The following is a 12,367-nucleotide window of genomic DNA, read 5'->3' on the forward strand; positions in this document are numbered from 1 at the left end:
AAAATTGGGGGGGGGTGTGTGTGTGTGTAAACAAATCAAGTTCTTGTGCTGTTTTCTTGCCCATTTTAATTGAATATTCTGGCAAGGGTATTAAAGAAAATGAAATACACTTCAAAATACTAATACAAATTGAAAGTAGAAAATGCTAAACCTGTGAAAAAAGATAAAAAGTGAACCAGGACAGGGGGGTTCATTTTTTGTTGTTGTTGTTTTAAAAAGAACTTCTTGTAGATTTTTTTCTTTTTTGTGGAAAATATTTGTGTGTATTGCTTAAAATCTAGTCACCTATGAAGCTCTGAATACAGGTGCTGCTCCCAGGGGAGTCTGAACGGGTTCTGTGACATCAGTCTTGATTCTCTTGGCCCTGTGCCTGCTGCTGTCATTTTCACTGTTATAAAATGAATGTGAAACAGCACAGTTCTGACTTGGTACGGCTTTGTACTCACACTGTATTTATTCATGTGCACTAGTACAAATGGCTACATGATGAGGAAGTGGAAAATCAGCCCTGCAGAGTCACGTTTCCTCCTATGACACCGGAATGGATACAGTTTGCTCTCCCCGTACACACGTATCCATCTTGTTCCATCTTGAGAGAGAGCACAGTGGCTGTATTACACTCTTCCCAGGTCCCCAAGATCTGTGTAGTCTAATGGAGAAGTCCTGGATGCCTTACAGCCGTCAATTCCTTTGTGCATCTCCCTGAAGGCAAGGGGCATGCTAGCCCTTCAGTGCCTAAATATAGGTTTAGATTTAGACAACCAACTTGGGGGCCCCGAACTAGAAAATATTGGTGCATGGGCCAATCCTACAGTCCTAACTCAAGCAAAGCGCACATAAGTTAAAGCTGTACAGCCATGTTTGCCTGGTAAGAATTTTTAGAAACAAAGCAAAAGGAGTTTTACATGTTTTTTTCAGAAAAGTATTACTTTAATTTTGTCAAGTAAATACCTGGTCTCATTTTAGGTGGCTAATTTTTTGACCTCTTTCATGCAGCAAAACCTGTCAAGCTATGCAGTCCGTTGTGTGTCCGTAAAATGCCATGGGCCATTTTTAGAAATATATCTGAATACAGAGCAAATTTCTGACCCATTGATTTTGTGTGGGCACCTAACTTCTTAAGGCTCTTTTAACTATCTCAGCCTTTCTCAACCACTTTGCTAAATTTTCCAGGCTTTAATGGCTTTAAGGCATTTTTATTTCAGTGTCTTTCCCTTTGTGTTCCTCCTGAAGTACTAAATGCCATTTGGATTGAACAAAAGGTCTACACTGATGACTCTGACCATAGTAACTAAAGTTTCACATTGGAAACAAAAGTGGTGAGAGAACATTTTCAATAGGCTATAAAAAGTGAGACTCTGTGGTGCTGGGGAAGATTGATATGGGTATTTTGCTATGCAATCATCTTGTGGTTAACAGTAGACGAGCAATGTAGGAAGCAGAGAATTAATATTTAAGAAGGGAGTAGAGAGTGACGATGGAGTTAGAGAGTGTTATCAGGTTTCTGTGACAGAGGCTAAAATTGGAGGCTCAAGGCGAGAGAATAGAAGTGGATACCAGTTGCTTCTGGACTGACAAGTATCTGCAAATGGGTAGCCTGCCGGTAAAGCAATAGCAGTCTCCTCCTTCCCACACAGGGGATGCACAAGTGCAGTGGAAACCCCTCCCTAGTTCCATGCCACTGATGTTTTTATGATTCATGCAGGTTCCAGGGCGGCGGGGAAGGCAGCATAGCGGGGAGCCACACTGTGCTACAAAGTGAAATTAATGGGTAGCAGGTTCAAAATTCAGAAAAGGAAGTTTTTCTTCTCACAGCACAAGCTAGGCCTGTGGAACTCCTTGCCAGAGGATGTTATGAAGACCAGGAGTTCATCAGGTTTCAAAAAAGGGCAAATTCTTGGAGGTCAGGTCCATCAGTGGCTCTTATTCAGGATGGGTAGGAATGATGTCCCTGTCCTCTGTTTGTCAGAGGCTGGAAATGGATGGCAGTAGAGGGATCACTTGGTGATTACCTGTTCTCTTCACTCCCTCTGGAGAATCTGGCGTTAGCCACTATCCGAAGACAGGATACCGGGCTAGAAGGACCTTTGGTCTGACCCAGTGCTGTATTGCTGCCTTTACATGCTTCTGAGCCTCCTCAGCCACCCGCCCTAGAACCTGCATGGAACATTAACAGCTCAAATTTCAGTCAGCGACTGCAGGAAAACTGCAGAGGCTGGGTGGTGAAACGATATGTGCAGTTGGGGTGAGGGTTGCTCCACAGAGAGGCATGACTAGGGACCCTCACCTCTCATCTCTTCAAATGCGTGGCTGTCAGATTGCAGGCTGTGTCAGGGGCTCCACTTCCTCTGCCAACAAGCACAGCCTGCTGTCTGGATCCTAATGTCTGTCAGTCTCCCATTCTTTGTGCTGGGAGGGGACCTTTCCTGTTTTCTGTGCCAGTGGTGGGGCTGGGTAGGAGGGTGGCCATTGGGGAAATGAAGGATGGGGTGAGGAGGTGAGGGGAAGAGGAAAAGGGCAGGCAAAAGGAGAAGAAAAGTGGATAAGAGAACTGCAGAGGGAAGCAAGAGCCTGAGGGCATGCAGTGTGCCCTCAGTGGGGCCTGAGCAGGGCGCTGCTGACTCCCCAAGTGGAAGTTTCATCCACCACCCACATATCCTCAGTTAGCAGGTTAAGGAGGGAAGCGGAATGTCAAAAGGAGAGGTGTTCAGAGGTAACAATACATATATTTCTGCTTAATATTTGATCATTTACTGCATGGAAGCTAATGTTGTGGTAATGAACTAAAACTGTGGTTTAGGTTGGTTGCTGCTGCTCCTGGCTTGTATGGTACATTAGTTACAACAGCTCTAGCAGAGACAGAGAGGTAAAAGAACCATAACAAACGTCTCACTGCTACGCCCTCATTGTGTGGGGAATGCTTTATGGACAAAATAGGTCTGCGCTGGTTAGTGAGAATGCAAATTCTGTAGATATTCACAGATAATTTTAACACCTTCACTGGAAATTTTAATTAACGGAAGATGCAGAGACTCAGATTTGAGACGTGATGTTTCAGAGAGCTGTGGAAAAAAAAAACCAAATTCATGTTATTAAACAAATTGGGGACACTGTATACTGTTTTCTTTCAATAATACCAAGGTCTTAAACAGCGGTAGAGTTGCTACAAAGGTACAGAGTTGTGCTTCGATTTTGAAAACCATTAGTTGTAATTCCCCCGCTCTCTCCTCCAGGGCTATTGATTACATCACGTTTCTAGAAGAAGCCAAAGATAGTTTTTATCTCACAAAATCAGACCCACTAAATGTCTTAAGTTAGGCACCCAAAAACTGAGGCACCAAAATACGTGATAACCTCTAAAAATTTTTGAACTGTCTCTGCTACAATGTCTATAATGGCTCCATCAGAATCTGAATAATATCCCTTAGAATCTTATTGGCAAAAAGCCTCAGGGGGGTAACCGTGTTAGTCTGTAACTTCAAAAACAACAAGAAGTCTTCTGGCACCTTTGTGCTTTCATGGGCAAACCCCTAACTGGTAATTCAATAGTTCAGAAAATAAGTGTTGACAAAAGAGTATGGATTGGAAGTGGATCATTGCTTTAGAGCATAAAAGACATTCAAGTGATTCATGTTGATATATGTGGCCCTATACATAGATACCAAACTGTAGGAAAGAAGAAGAAATACCAAAATGTTTAAGGGTTATCTTTAGAACATACATTAGATCATCAGGTAGTCTAGAATTCTACCTCTGCAGAATCATTCCTCATAATATATTTTCTATTGCTCTTTCTTTGCCCAGTCTAGTCTTTGAAATGATTCAAAGGCTGGGGTTTTCACTGCTTCCCATGGGAGTCTAAGAAAATTCATCATTAGGAAGCTTTTCCTGGTATTCAGTTAAACTTCTTCTTTTCTTAGCTTTCCCCCATTAGCTCCTCTTATGCTAAGCTAAATCAATCTTCTCCCTAACTATGATTTATACCCAGCAAATATGTTTGGATGATTATCACTTTTCCTCCATTGGTCATTTCCTAGATGAGTCTTTCACAGTTCTTTTAATTATGTCTCTTAACTCATTGTCTTCAAGTAGTAGATAATTTTTCTTGCCTTTTTCATGAAGTTTTATTCACCTCAAAACCTAAACAATCCCAGTATTTCTCTTTATTACTTATGATCAATTCACTTTCTAAGGGATGCACCGTGTAGTATTTCAGAGATTAAGCCAATACAAAACCCATCATAAAACTCTCTTAACAAGACGGACAGCAATAGATTGATAATCTCTGACACTACACTTGTATGCCAAGATATGAATGAATTTGACAAAATCTCTCTTCATATTACTGTGTATCTGATGCAAGATTTAGAGCCCAGCAGTAAGGCTAAGAGCTTGTAGCTTTTGACAAGTTAGATTGTGAAACACGAAGAAAAGTGTTGGTGCACATAGCTATGATATTAAACCCTCTAATCTTAAAAGGGATTGAAGAAATACCCTGCCCTCAGAACAGTAACAGTCAAGAGTTGTCCGTACTGTTGCATGATTATTATCCTTTGAGCTACCAGATATTTCATCCAGCCGTGTGATTTGATTAGCTGAATGTGCTTGGTTATTAAGGTTAGTGTTTGAATTGCCCCGTGTGGTACGTACTGTTGCAAAATGGGGGTGTGTTAGTCTATTAGAGCTCTCGGACACTCAAAAACCACTAATCTGTAAATATGGCATAATAATTGTATGGCCATTTTTCAACTATGGAACATGCACCACCCTGTTCTCTGGTTTGGAATTGTTAATAGCCAATCAGATTCAAATGTTGTATATAATCATTGGGCCAAATTGTGCCTGGCTGTTGTTTGGGTGTATGTCTACGGGGAAAATGCAGGGCACAAAGAGGCTATGTCTATACTACAGTGATCTGTCGACAGAAGTTATTGTCGGAAGAGATCATCCAACAAAACTTCTGTCAACAGATTGTGGCCACACATGAACGTGGATCCCGTGGTCAATCCACGCTGACAGAGCAGCCAGACTGCCTGTCCACCCTTTTGACAGACTGGCCAACCAGAAGCACAGCAGGCAGGGCTGCCTGGTGACCCAGAAGCCCTGTCTGTCCACAGAGTGCCCTGCAGAGCATCCACATGGTTTTTTTGTGGACATCTTCTTTAGAGAAAAGTGTTCTGCCTTGTGCAGGGGAGAGGCACAAGTCTATCAACAAAACTGCTGTGTTCTTTCCAGTTACTGTTAACAGAATGCATTTTTAGTGTGGACACTCTGCGAGTTCTGTCAACAAAACTCTCCAGTGCAGATGTAGCCAGAGTGCTTCCTTCCACCCTACATGTGTGACAAGTCAAGAAAAGGCAGTTCTACAGTCTTTGTTCAGGGGTGAGCAGAGATTGCTGCACCCCACTTCTCTAGGCACATATGGGGCTCGCGGAACTATACCTCCCTTTCTATGATCTGTGTAGCAGGACTAGCGTGAAATGATGAAGTACAGAGCTCCCCATGAAATGCAATAGTGTGCGCATACCCTATTAGTTGCTTGGGATGTCGGGCAACATTGTGCCCTTTTGAAGTAGAAAGCTTTCCATGGCTGATCTGAGTGTGAAGTGACTCTCTTCTTACCCTTCATAAACCAGAGTGTAAGATTTTGCACAACCAAAAAATAACTGCACAGTCTTGAGTTGAATATCTGTTTTATCCAATTGGCTGAGTGGGTGAGTTCATTTCACCACATTTCATATTGTATATAGTTGCTTTATTTCATAATGATTGGAAAGTGTAAAGATTTCCTTGTTGGAAAGTGCACTTTTCACATTAAATTTTTAATTTGCAAGCTTTGTTCCCATATTGGTGCATTACTTCTTGCTTATAAGCAATAATTGTAACTATTAGCAATTTTTTCCAGTTTCAGAAGTTTTCCTACCAGTTAGACAATGTAGTCGCTGTGAAACTATGACTATATTTTTAGGAAGTAGGGACCGTACCTTATGGGATACAAAATGAGTCAGACACGTATTGTATGATTGTTCTAAGCCCTTTTTTGTGTCTCAAACAATCTCTACAAAGGAGAGATGCTCATTATATTAAATATATAATTGTACATGGAAAGTGATCATAACCACGCCTGGAAAAGTCTTGTTGCAAGTGCTAAATATGTATGGAAGAGAGTTGTATAATTTTTGCAGGATGTTGAGTCAAATGACTATATGCAATTAAAAAGGTGAATATGAACATTGACTACAAATCTGCTTACTAATATTTTCATTTCTCTTCATTAAATTGTTCAGTAAAAATTGAAATGGGAAAATGCATTGAAAATGAACACTATATGTACTGGGATTAAGTTATTTTTCCTTCCCTGCTGGCATTGTGATATAATCCATGGAACACAGAATGTTCATTTCTGATTTTGAGATTGTTAAATTCCTGGCATTTTCCACATGATTTGTTAAGTGCATATTGAAAATAGACCTGTTATTTTACAACTTGGCCTGTACATGTATTAAAAACAAATTCATTTTTGTGATCACTATGGCACTTTCTGTGAATTGGCCAATAAATATGATTTTAGAATTTCACATAAAACATAACGTTCTGTAGTCTTTATTTCACCAAGCCATTAGTTTGGGCAGCAACCCTCATTCAAGAGGAATATGGGGGACTTTTATGGTAAGAAAAAAGAAAAAAGAATGTTTGTATCTCTACAGTCTGTAGGTGATACCCTATTGTTAGCCAATACATACATACATACATATATATATACATATATATATATATATATATATATATGTATGTTATGCATAGTAAACAGCATATTGATAGATATTACATATTTGGTATTTTATATAGATGCTGTTGGGAAGTTATATTAACTGAATGTTTTATTCTCTTCCCGCAATTCAGTTCACCCGTATCAAGCATCCTTCTACTCTTTGCAAAGCTGAAGTCTGTCTTCCATTTAGAAAATAGGAAACTTGTCAAAACAAAGATTCATGAACAGGGGACTGGACTAGATGTCCTCTCAAGGTCCCTTCCAGTCCTACAACTATGATTTCTGTGATTTGATCTCAAGGAGAGTTAGGGACTACGTTTATGACTTATCAACACATCAATCAAAATGAGATATGGAAAAGTATAGGGAGAGATATCAACAATAAATCTGGCACAATTAATGTGTAAAACTTTCAGTGAGTTTTCAGATCTGTTTTTAAGCTTGGTAACATATAAAATCTAGCTGTAAATACTGCTAACTCAAAAGCATATCTTTGAAGCACGTATTTTGGACAGGGTGAGCATGCCGTGAGATTAGAATTGCCTTTCAGAAGAAATGGCCTGTCTCCCTTTCATACTGGCTACAGCTACACTAGAAACATCTGTAGATGGAAGTGTCTGTCAGAAGAGATGTTCTGACAAAACTTCTGTTGACAGATCAGAAAAGTGGATCGATCATTTGATTTGTTCTGTTAATAAAAGGGCCGCCTGGAGCATCTACACTTCATTTTTGTCTACAGTTTCTGTCAAAAAAACGCATTTTGTGTGTAGACCCTCTGCATGTTTTGTGACCAAAACCCCAGTTTTGTAGACAAAACTCTTTAGAATAGAGTAGAATAGAATAGAATAGATGTACCCATAGAGTTTTTGCTTTAGACAATAGGTTTGGGTATTTGTTCTCTGGAGGACTTTTAAGAACAATCCATGAATGCAGTGAAACACTTGGCTACACTCTTTGGTCAACACTATGGAGTAATGTGGCCTTTATGAAAAGACTCATTATGGTTATAAACTATTTAGACCACGTCTACCCTGGAGCCTTTTGTAGACAACACTGGGGATTTGTTGACAAAACTCGTAGCATATCTACACACAAAATGCAGTTTGTCACCAGAAACTGTCAACAAAAATGCCCTATGGATGCTCCAGGGGCCCTTTTTGTCAATAGAGTGGATCAAAAGATCGATCTGCTTTTATGCGTAGATGCGATCTGCCGATAGAAGTTTTGTTGGAACAGCTCTTCTGACAGTAATTTTTGTAGACAAATGCTAGTACTGTAGATGTAGCCTTAGTGCATTTTTAGTTTCTTTCTCCCCCTCCAACTGTGTTTGGGAAGGGTATGCAGTGATGCTGTGGAGGCTCATTAATGCTATGGCTGGTTGAAACTCAGAAGAAAAATCCACATAAAAAAAAATGAAGCATTGAAATTTTCCACAGAACCTGAAGTCCAAAATTTCATTTAGAAACAATCAACACATTCTATTTTGAATTTTCAAAATGAAATTTAGGAAGCTCACCAAGCAGCTGGAGATCAGACAGCTCCATTCCTAGACTCCATGCAGCACAGCTTGGACTGCACAGCACTTCCCACAGGACTTCCTAAAGAGTGGGGAACCTAGAAGCCCACAGATCTGGCAAAATTGTTTTTTTTTTTCGAAAACGTCTGGCCAACCCCCATTATTGGGATTGAGGGAGCTGACTTCACTGTTATTTAATAGGATAGTTCAGTAAGAACCAATCTAACTGCCTTTGAAGTCAATGAGTATTTATGTCCATTTTGGCCCTGATACAACAAAGTATTTAAGCACCTTTAAGCACTTGTTCAACAGCTATGCTAAATTAAGGCACTTAATGGGAGTTGGATTCACTTAAGTGGGTTGTGCATTTTTAATGTTGGGGTTTTTTTTCTTTACAAATTGCGGTAATTTCTTTATTGAAAGACAGCGGCCAAATTATATTGAAGATGAATATATACTTACAACCACTTATTGATGATTTTTAGTAATAATTAGGAAATAATATTTAGGTGTCAAACATCAGCCTTTCAAAATTCTAATTTTCAGATGTATTTAACCATTATTTTCAACAGTCTCATTGAAAGTCTGATGTATATAAGCCATTTTTTTGAACTGTTATTCATCCTCTTTATTGATTGTCTAGAATTTATCTACTGGTTTACTTCACCAGCAATGAAAAAACCAGTAGTATTCTAACTTTTCACATTCAGACTGCTATCTCAACAAACACTTTTCAACAAGATCCTTGTACATGTCTAATTTTACTTGAATGATGAATTGTAAAGGATTAGAAACTAAAGACAACTGTTTTGATGATGATTTTTGGATCCATTGTTTTTGTTTTCTCAAGAAGCTGGAACTCTAATACAACAAATATCTGACAGACAAAGGGGCCAAGACTGTAAAAGATGGACTGGTAGACTCCGAAACATTAAAAAAGTAGCTACAGGTGATTCCTGCACCAAGAGAACTCTTTGAATATAAAATTCCATTTACTCACACAGTTTTGGTACACAAAGCACCCACATGGCCCCACAATATGCCAACATTTTTATGGCTGACCTGGAACAATGCATCCTCAGTTCTCATCCACTAGCACCCCTCCGCTACCTATGCTACACTGATGACATCTTCATCATCTGGACCTATGGGAAGGAGACTCTTGAAGCGTTCCACTGTGATTTCAACAGTTTCCACCCCACCATCAACCTTAGGCTGGACCAGTCCACACAAGAGATCCACTTCCTGGAGGCTACTAGGCAGATAAGCAATGGTTACATAAATACCACCCCATACCGAAAACCCACAGACCACTGTGCTTTCTACACACCTCCATCCAGGACGCACTACACGATCCATTGTATACAGCTGGGCACAACCGTATTTGTGTCGATCCATCAGACAGAGACAATTATCTTCAAGACCTTTGCCAAGCTTGCCTCAAACTACAATACCCACCTAAGGAAGTGAAGAAACAGATTGACAGAGCCAGACGGGTACCCAGAAGCCACCTGCTACAAGATAAGCCTCACAAGGAAAATATGAGAACACCATTGGCCATCCCATACAGCTCCCAGCTAAAGCCTCTCCAATGCATCATCAGGGATCTGCAACCCATCCTGGAAAATGATCCTTCACTCTCACAGACCTTACGAGGCAGATCTGTCCTTGCCTACAGACAGCCTGCCAACCTTAAACAAATTCTCACCAGCAACAAAAAACCACAACATAGTAACCCTAAACCTGGAACTAATCCCTGCAACAAACCTTGCTGCCAACTCTGCTCACATATCTACACCAGCCATATCATCACAGGCCCTAACATCAACCATACCATCAGGGGCTCCTTTACCTGCACATCAACTAATATAATATATGCCATTATGTGTCAGCTATGCCCCACTGCAATTTACATTGGCCAAATTGGACAGTCTCTACATAAAAGAATAAATGGACATAAATCAGACATCAGGAATGGCAACATACACAAACCTACAGGAGAACTTTTCAATCTCCTTGGACACTCGGTAACAGATTTAAAAGTAGCGGTCCTACACCAAAAAAAATTTCAAAAATAAAATGGAGAGAGAAAGCTCTGAGCTGCTATTCATTTGCAAATTTGACTCCATCAACCAAGGATTAAACAGAGATTGGGAGTGGCTGGCCCCTTACAAAAGCAGTTTCTCTGTGCTGGAAGTTCACACCACCACATTAAAATCTGACAATGGGCCACATCCCCCCTTAGTGATCTGACTTGCTTTTTTTTCTCCTCGCTTGATCTATACCACTGATAATGGGCCATATCTACCCTGACTGAATAGACCTTGTCAGCTCTGGCCCTCCTGTTTCCTGGGCCCCCACTCTTTAAATACTCCTCTGAACACCCACCCCCCACTCATGCATCTGATGAAGCATGTATTTGCCCACGAAAGCTAAGGCTCCAAAATATCTGTTAGTCTATGTTAGTCGAGAAGGTGCCACAGGACTTCATGCTCTTCTCAAAGAAAAATATAGTTACCAATTATAGATACATTTGTGTAACGCAAATAAACCACAATACTTCATGAACAAATATCTACAACAATCCCAGAATGCACCACTATTCCCTTACCTTCCCCTTTCACACACTTCAAGATCCTACAGTAAAAAGTGAAAATAGTTCACGGTTCATTTAGAGCAAACCCATTTGGAGCAAATCAAGAGACAGCCATGTTAATCTGTACCTTCACAAAACAAAAAAAAGGAGTCAACTTGGCGGAACAAACTATTGAAGGCTTAAGGGTATGTGTTTTAAAATAAAGAGCTTTTAACATCAGATTACGAAGGGAGACATCTCAAATTTGATACCTATCACCAGGGCCTTAACAAAGATCTCAATTAGTCTATGCATTACAAGGAAAAATCCCTCACCTTTGATATGCACAGCAACGAAGGGTCCTGTGGCACCTTATAGACTAACAGAAAAGTTTTGAGCATGAGCTTTCGTGAGCACAGACTCACTTCATCAGATGCTTGATTTCTTGATTCTTGAATCTTGATTTCCAAGACCAGCATCTGATGAAGTGAGTCTGTGCTCATGAAAGCTCATGCTCAAAACTTTTCTGTTGGTCTATAAGGTGCCACAGGACCTTTTGTTGCTGTTACAGATCCAGACTAACACAACTACCCCTCCAATACTTTGATATGCACAGTGATCCACAGGCATACCACTTAACTTAATGGGCACTTGCAGGGGTTTTTTCCCTCCTGCCTCCCCTTGCTTACTTTCTCTGTATCTGGCTGATTCATCAGCTTTTTTTTTTCAATTTTTTTTTAATTCTTTTTCTCTCAGTTATCATTCTCCAGATCTGAATAAGTGGCTCTGTCTCATGAAAGCTCATCATCTAAGTCTTCACGGTGCTACAGGACTGCTTTTTTTTTGTCCTATAATCAATTCAGGGATACAGGGCCGTACCTCTAAAAGCCAGGATTCTCTGGTCCAGTGGAACACAGATGTTCCAGGATGGAGAACACCAGGCTGGAGACTGACAATGGGGCTGTGGATGGGGCTGAAGCTCTTGACAGCATTCTTCATCTGAGACCAGAGCCCAAGCTGAGCCAGGGGGCTGCAGTGGCCAGCAGCCAGGCTGGGACCGGAATCAGAGCAGAGATGGGTTGGAGGTTGGTGGCAGGGGACCTCCCCTGGTCTGACAAATCCCCTTGTTCAGGACCAGTCAGGTGCCAGACCTGAGAGGTCCAACTTGTAGGTCCATTGTCATATTGATTTGTTGTTTATGATACAGAATAAAGCTTATTGTGTAGGTAAAATGTGGAAAAAAAGTATAGCTGAATTTTAAAGGGACTTTAAAGGACTTGCAAAACTCCAATTCTTCTAAAGCACTTCAGTTTTTACTCTATCCACATTTTTCCTGTTGCCTGTGGGCCGTTTGTGGGATGACCCGGGCTCCTGCTTTCTCAAGGGTGCTCTGCATTAACACCTGGTTTGTAAGCCACAATATCTGCATTTATGTTGAAGCCTTTTCCTCTTGATTATTCTCTCTCTAATGATTCTTTTCTAATCCTGTCTTCTAAATGCTCAT

General features: G+C 40.5%; 1 long non-coding RNA gene across 1 annotated transcript in view; it reads right to left on the bottom strand.

Annotated features, from left to right (window-relative positions):
- Positions 1-441: 441 nt before the first annotated feature.
- Positions 442-12,367, bottom strand: part of LOC142018478 (uncharacterized) — a 23,172-nt gene continuing 11,246 nt past the window's right edge. The window contains exon 3 of the long non-coding RNA XR_012646833.1: positions 442-3,062. This is a non-coding gene — a long non-coding RNA (uncharacterized LOC142018478). The remainder of the gene's footprint in view (positions 3,063-12,367) is intronic.

This window comes from Carettochelys insculpta, chromosome 10 (genome assembly GCF_033958435.1).
Source record: "Carettochelys insculpta isolate YL-2023 chromosome 10, ASM3395843v1, whole genome shotgun sequence".
In the NCBI taxonomy this organism is placed as follows: domain Eukaryota; kingdom Metazoa; phylum Chordata; order Testudines; family Carettochelyidae; genus Carettochelys; species Carettochelys insculpta.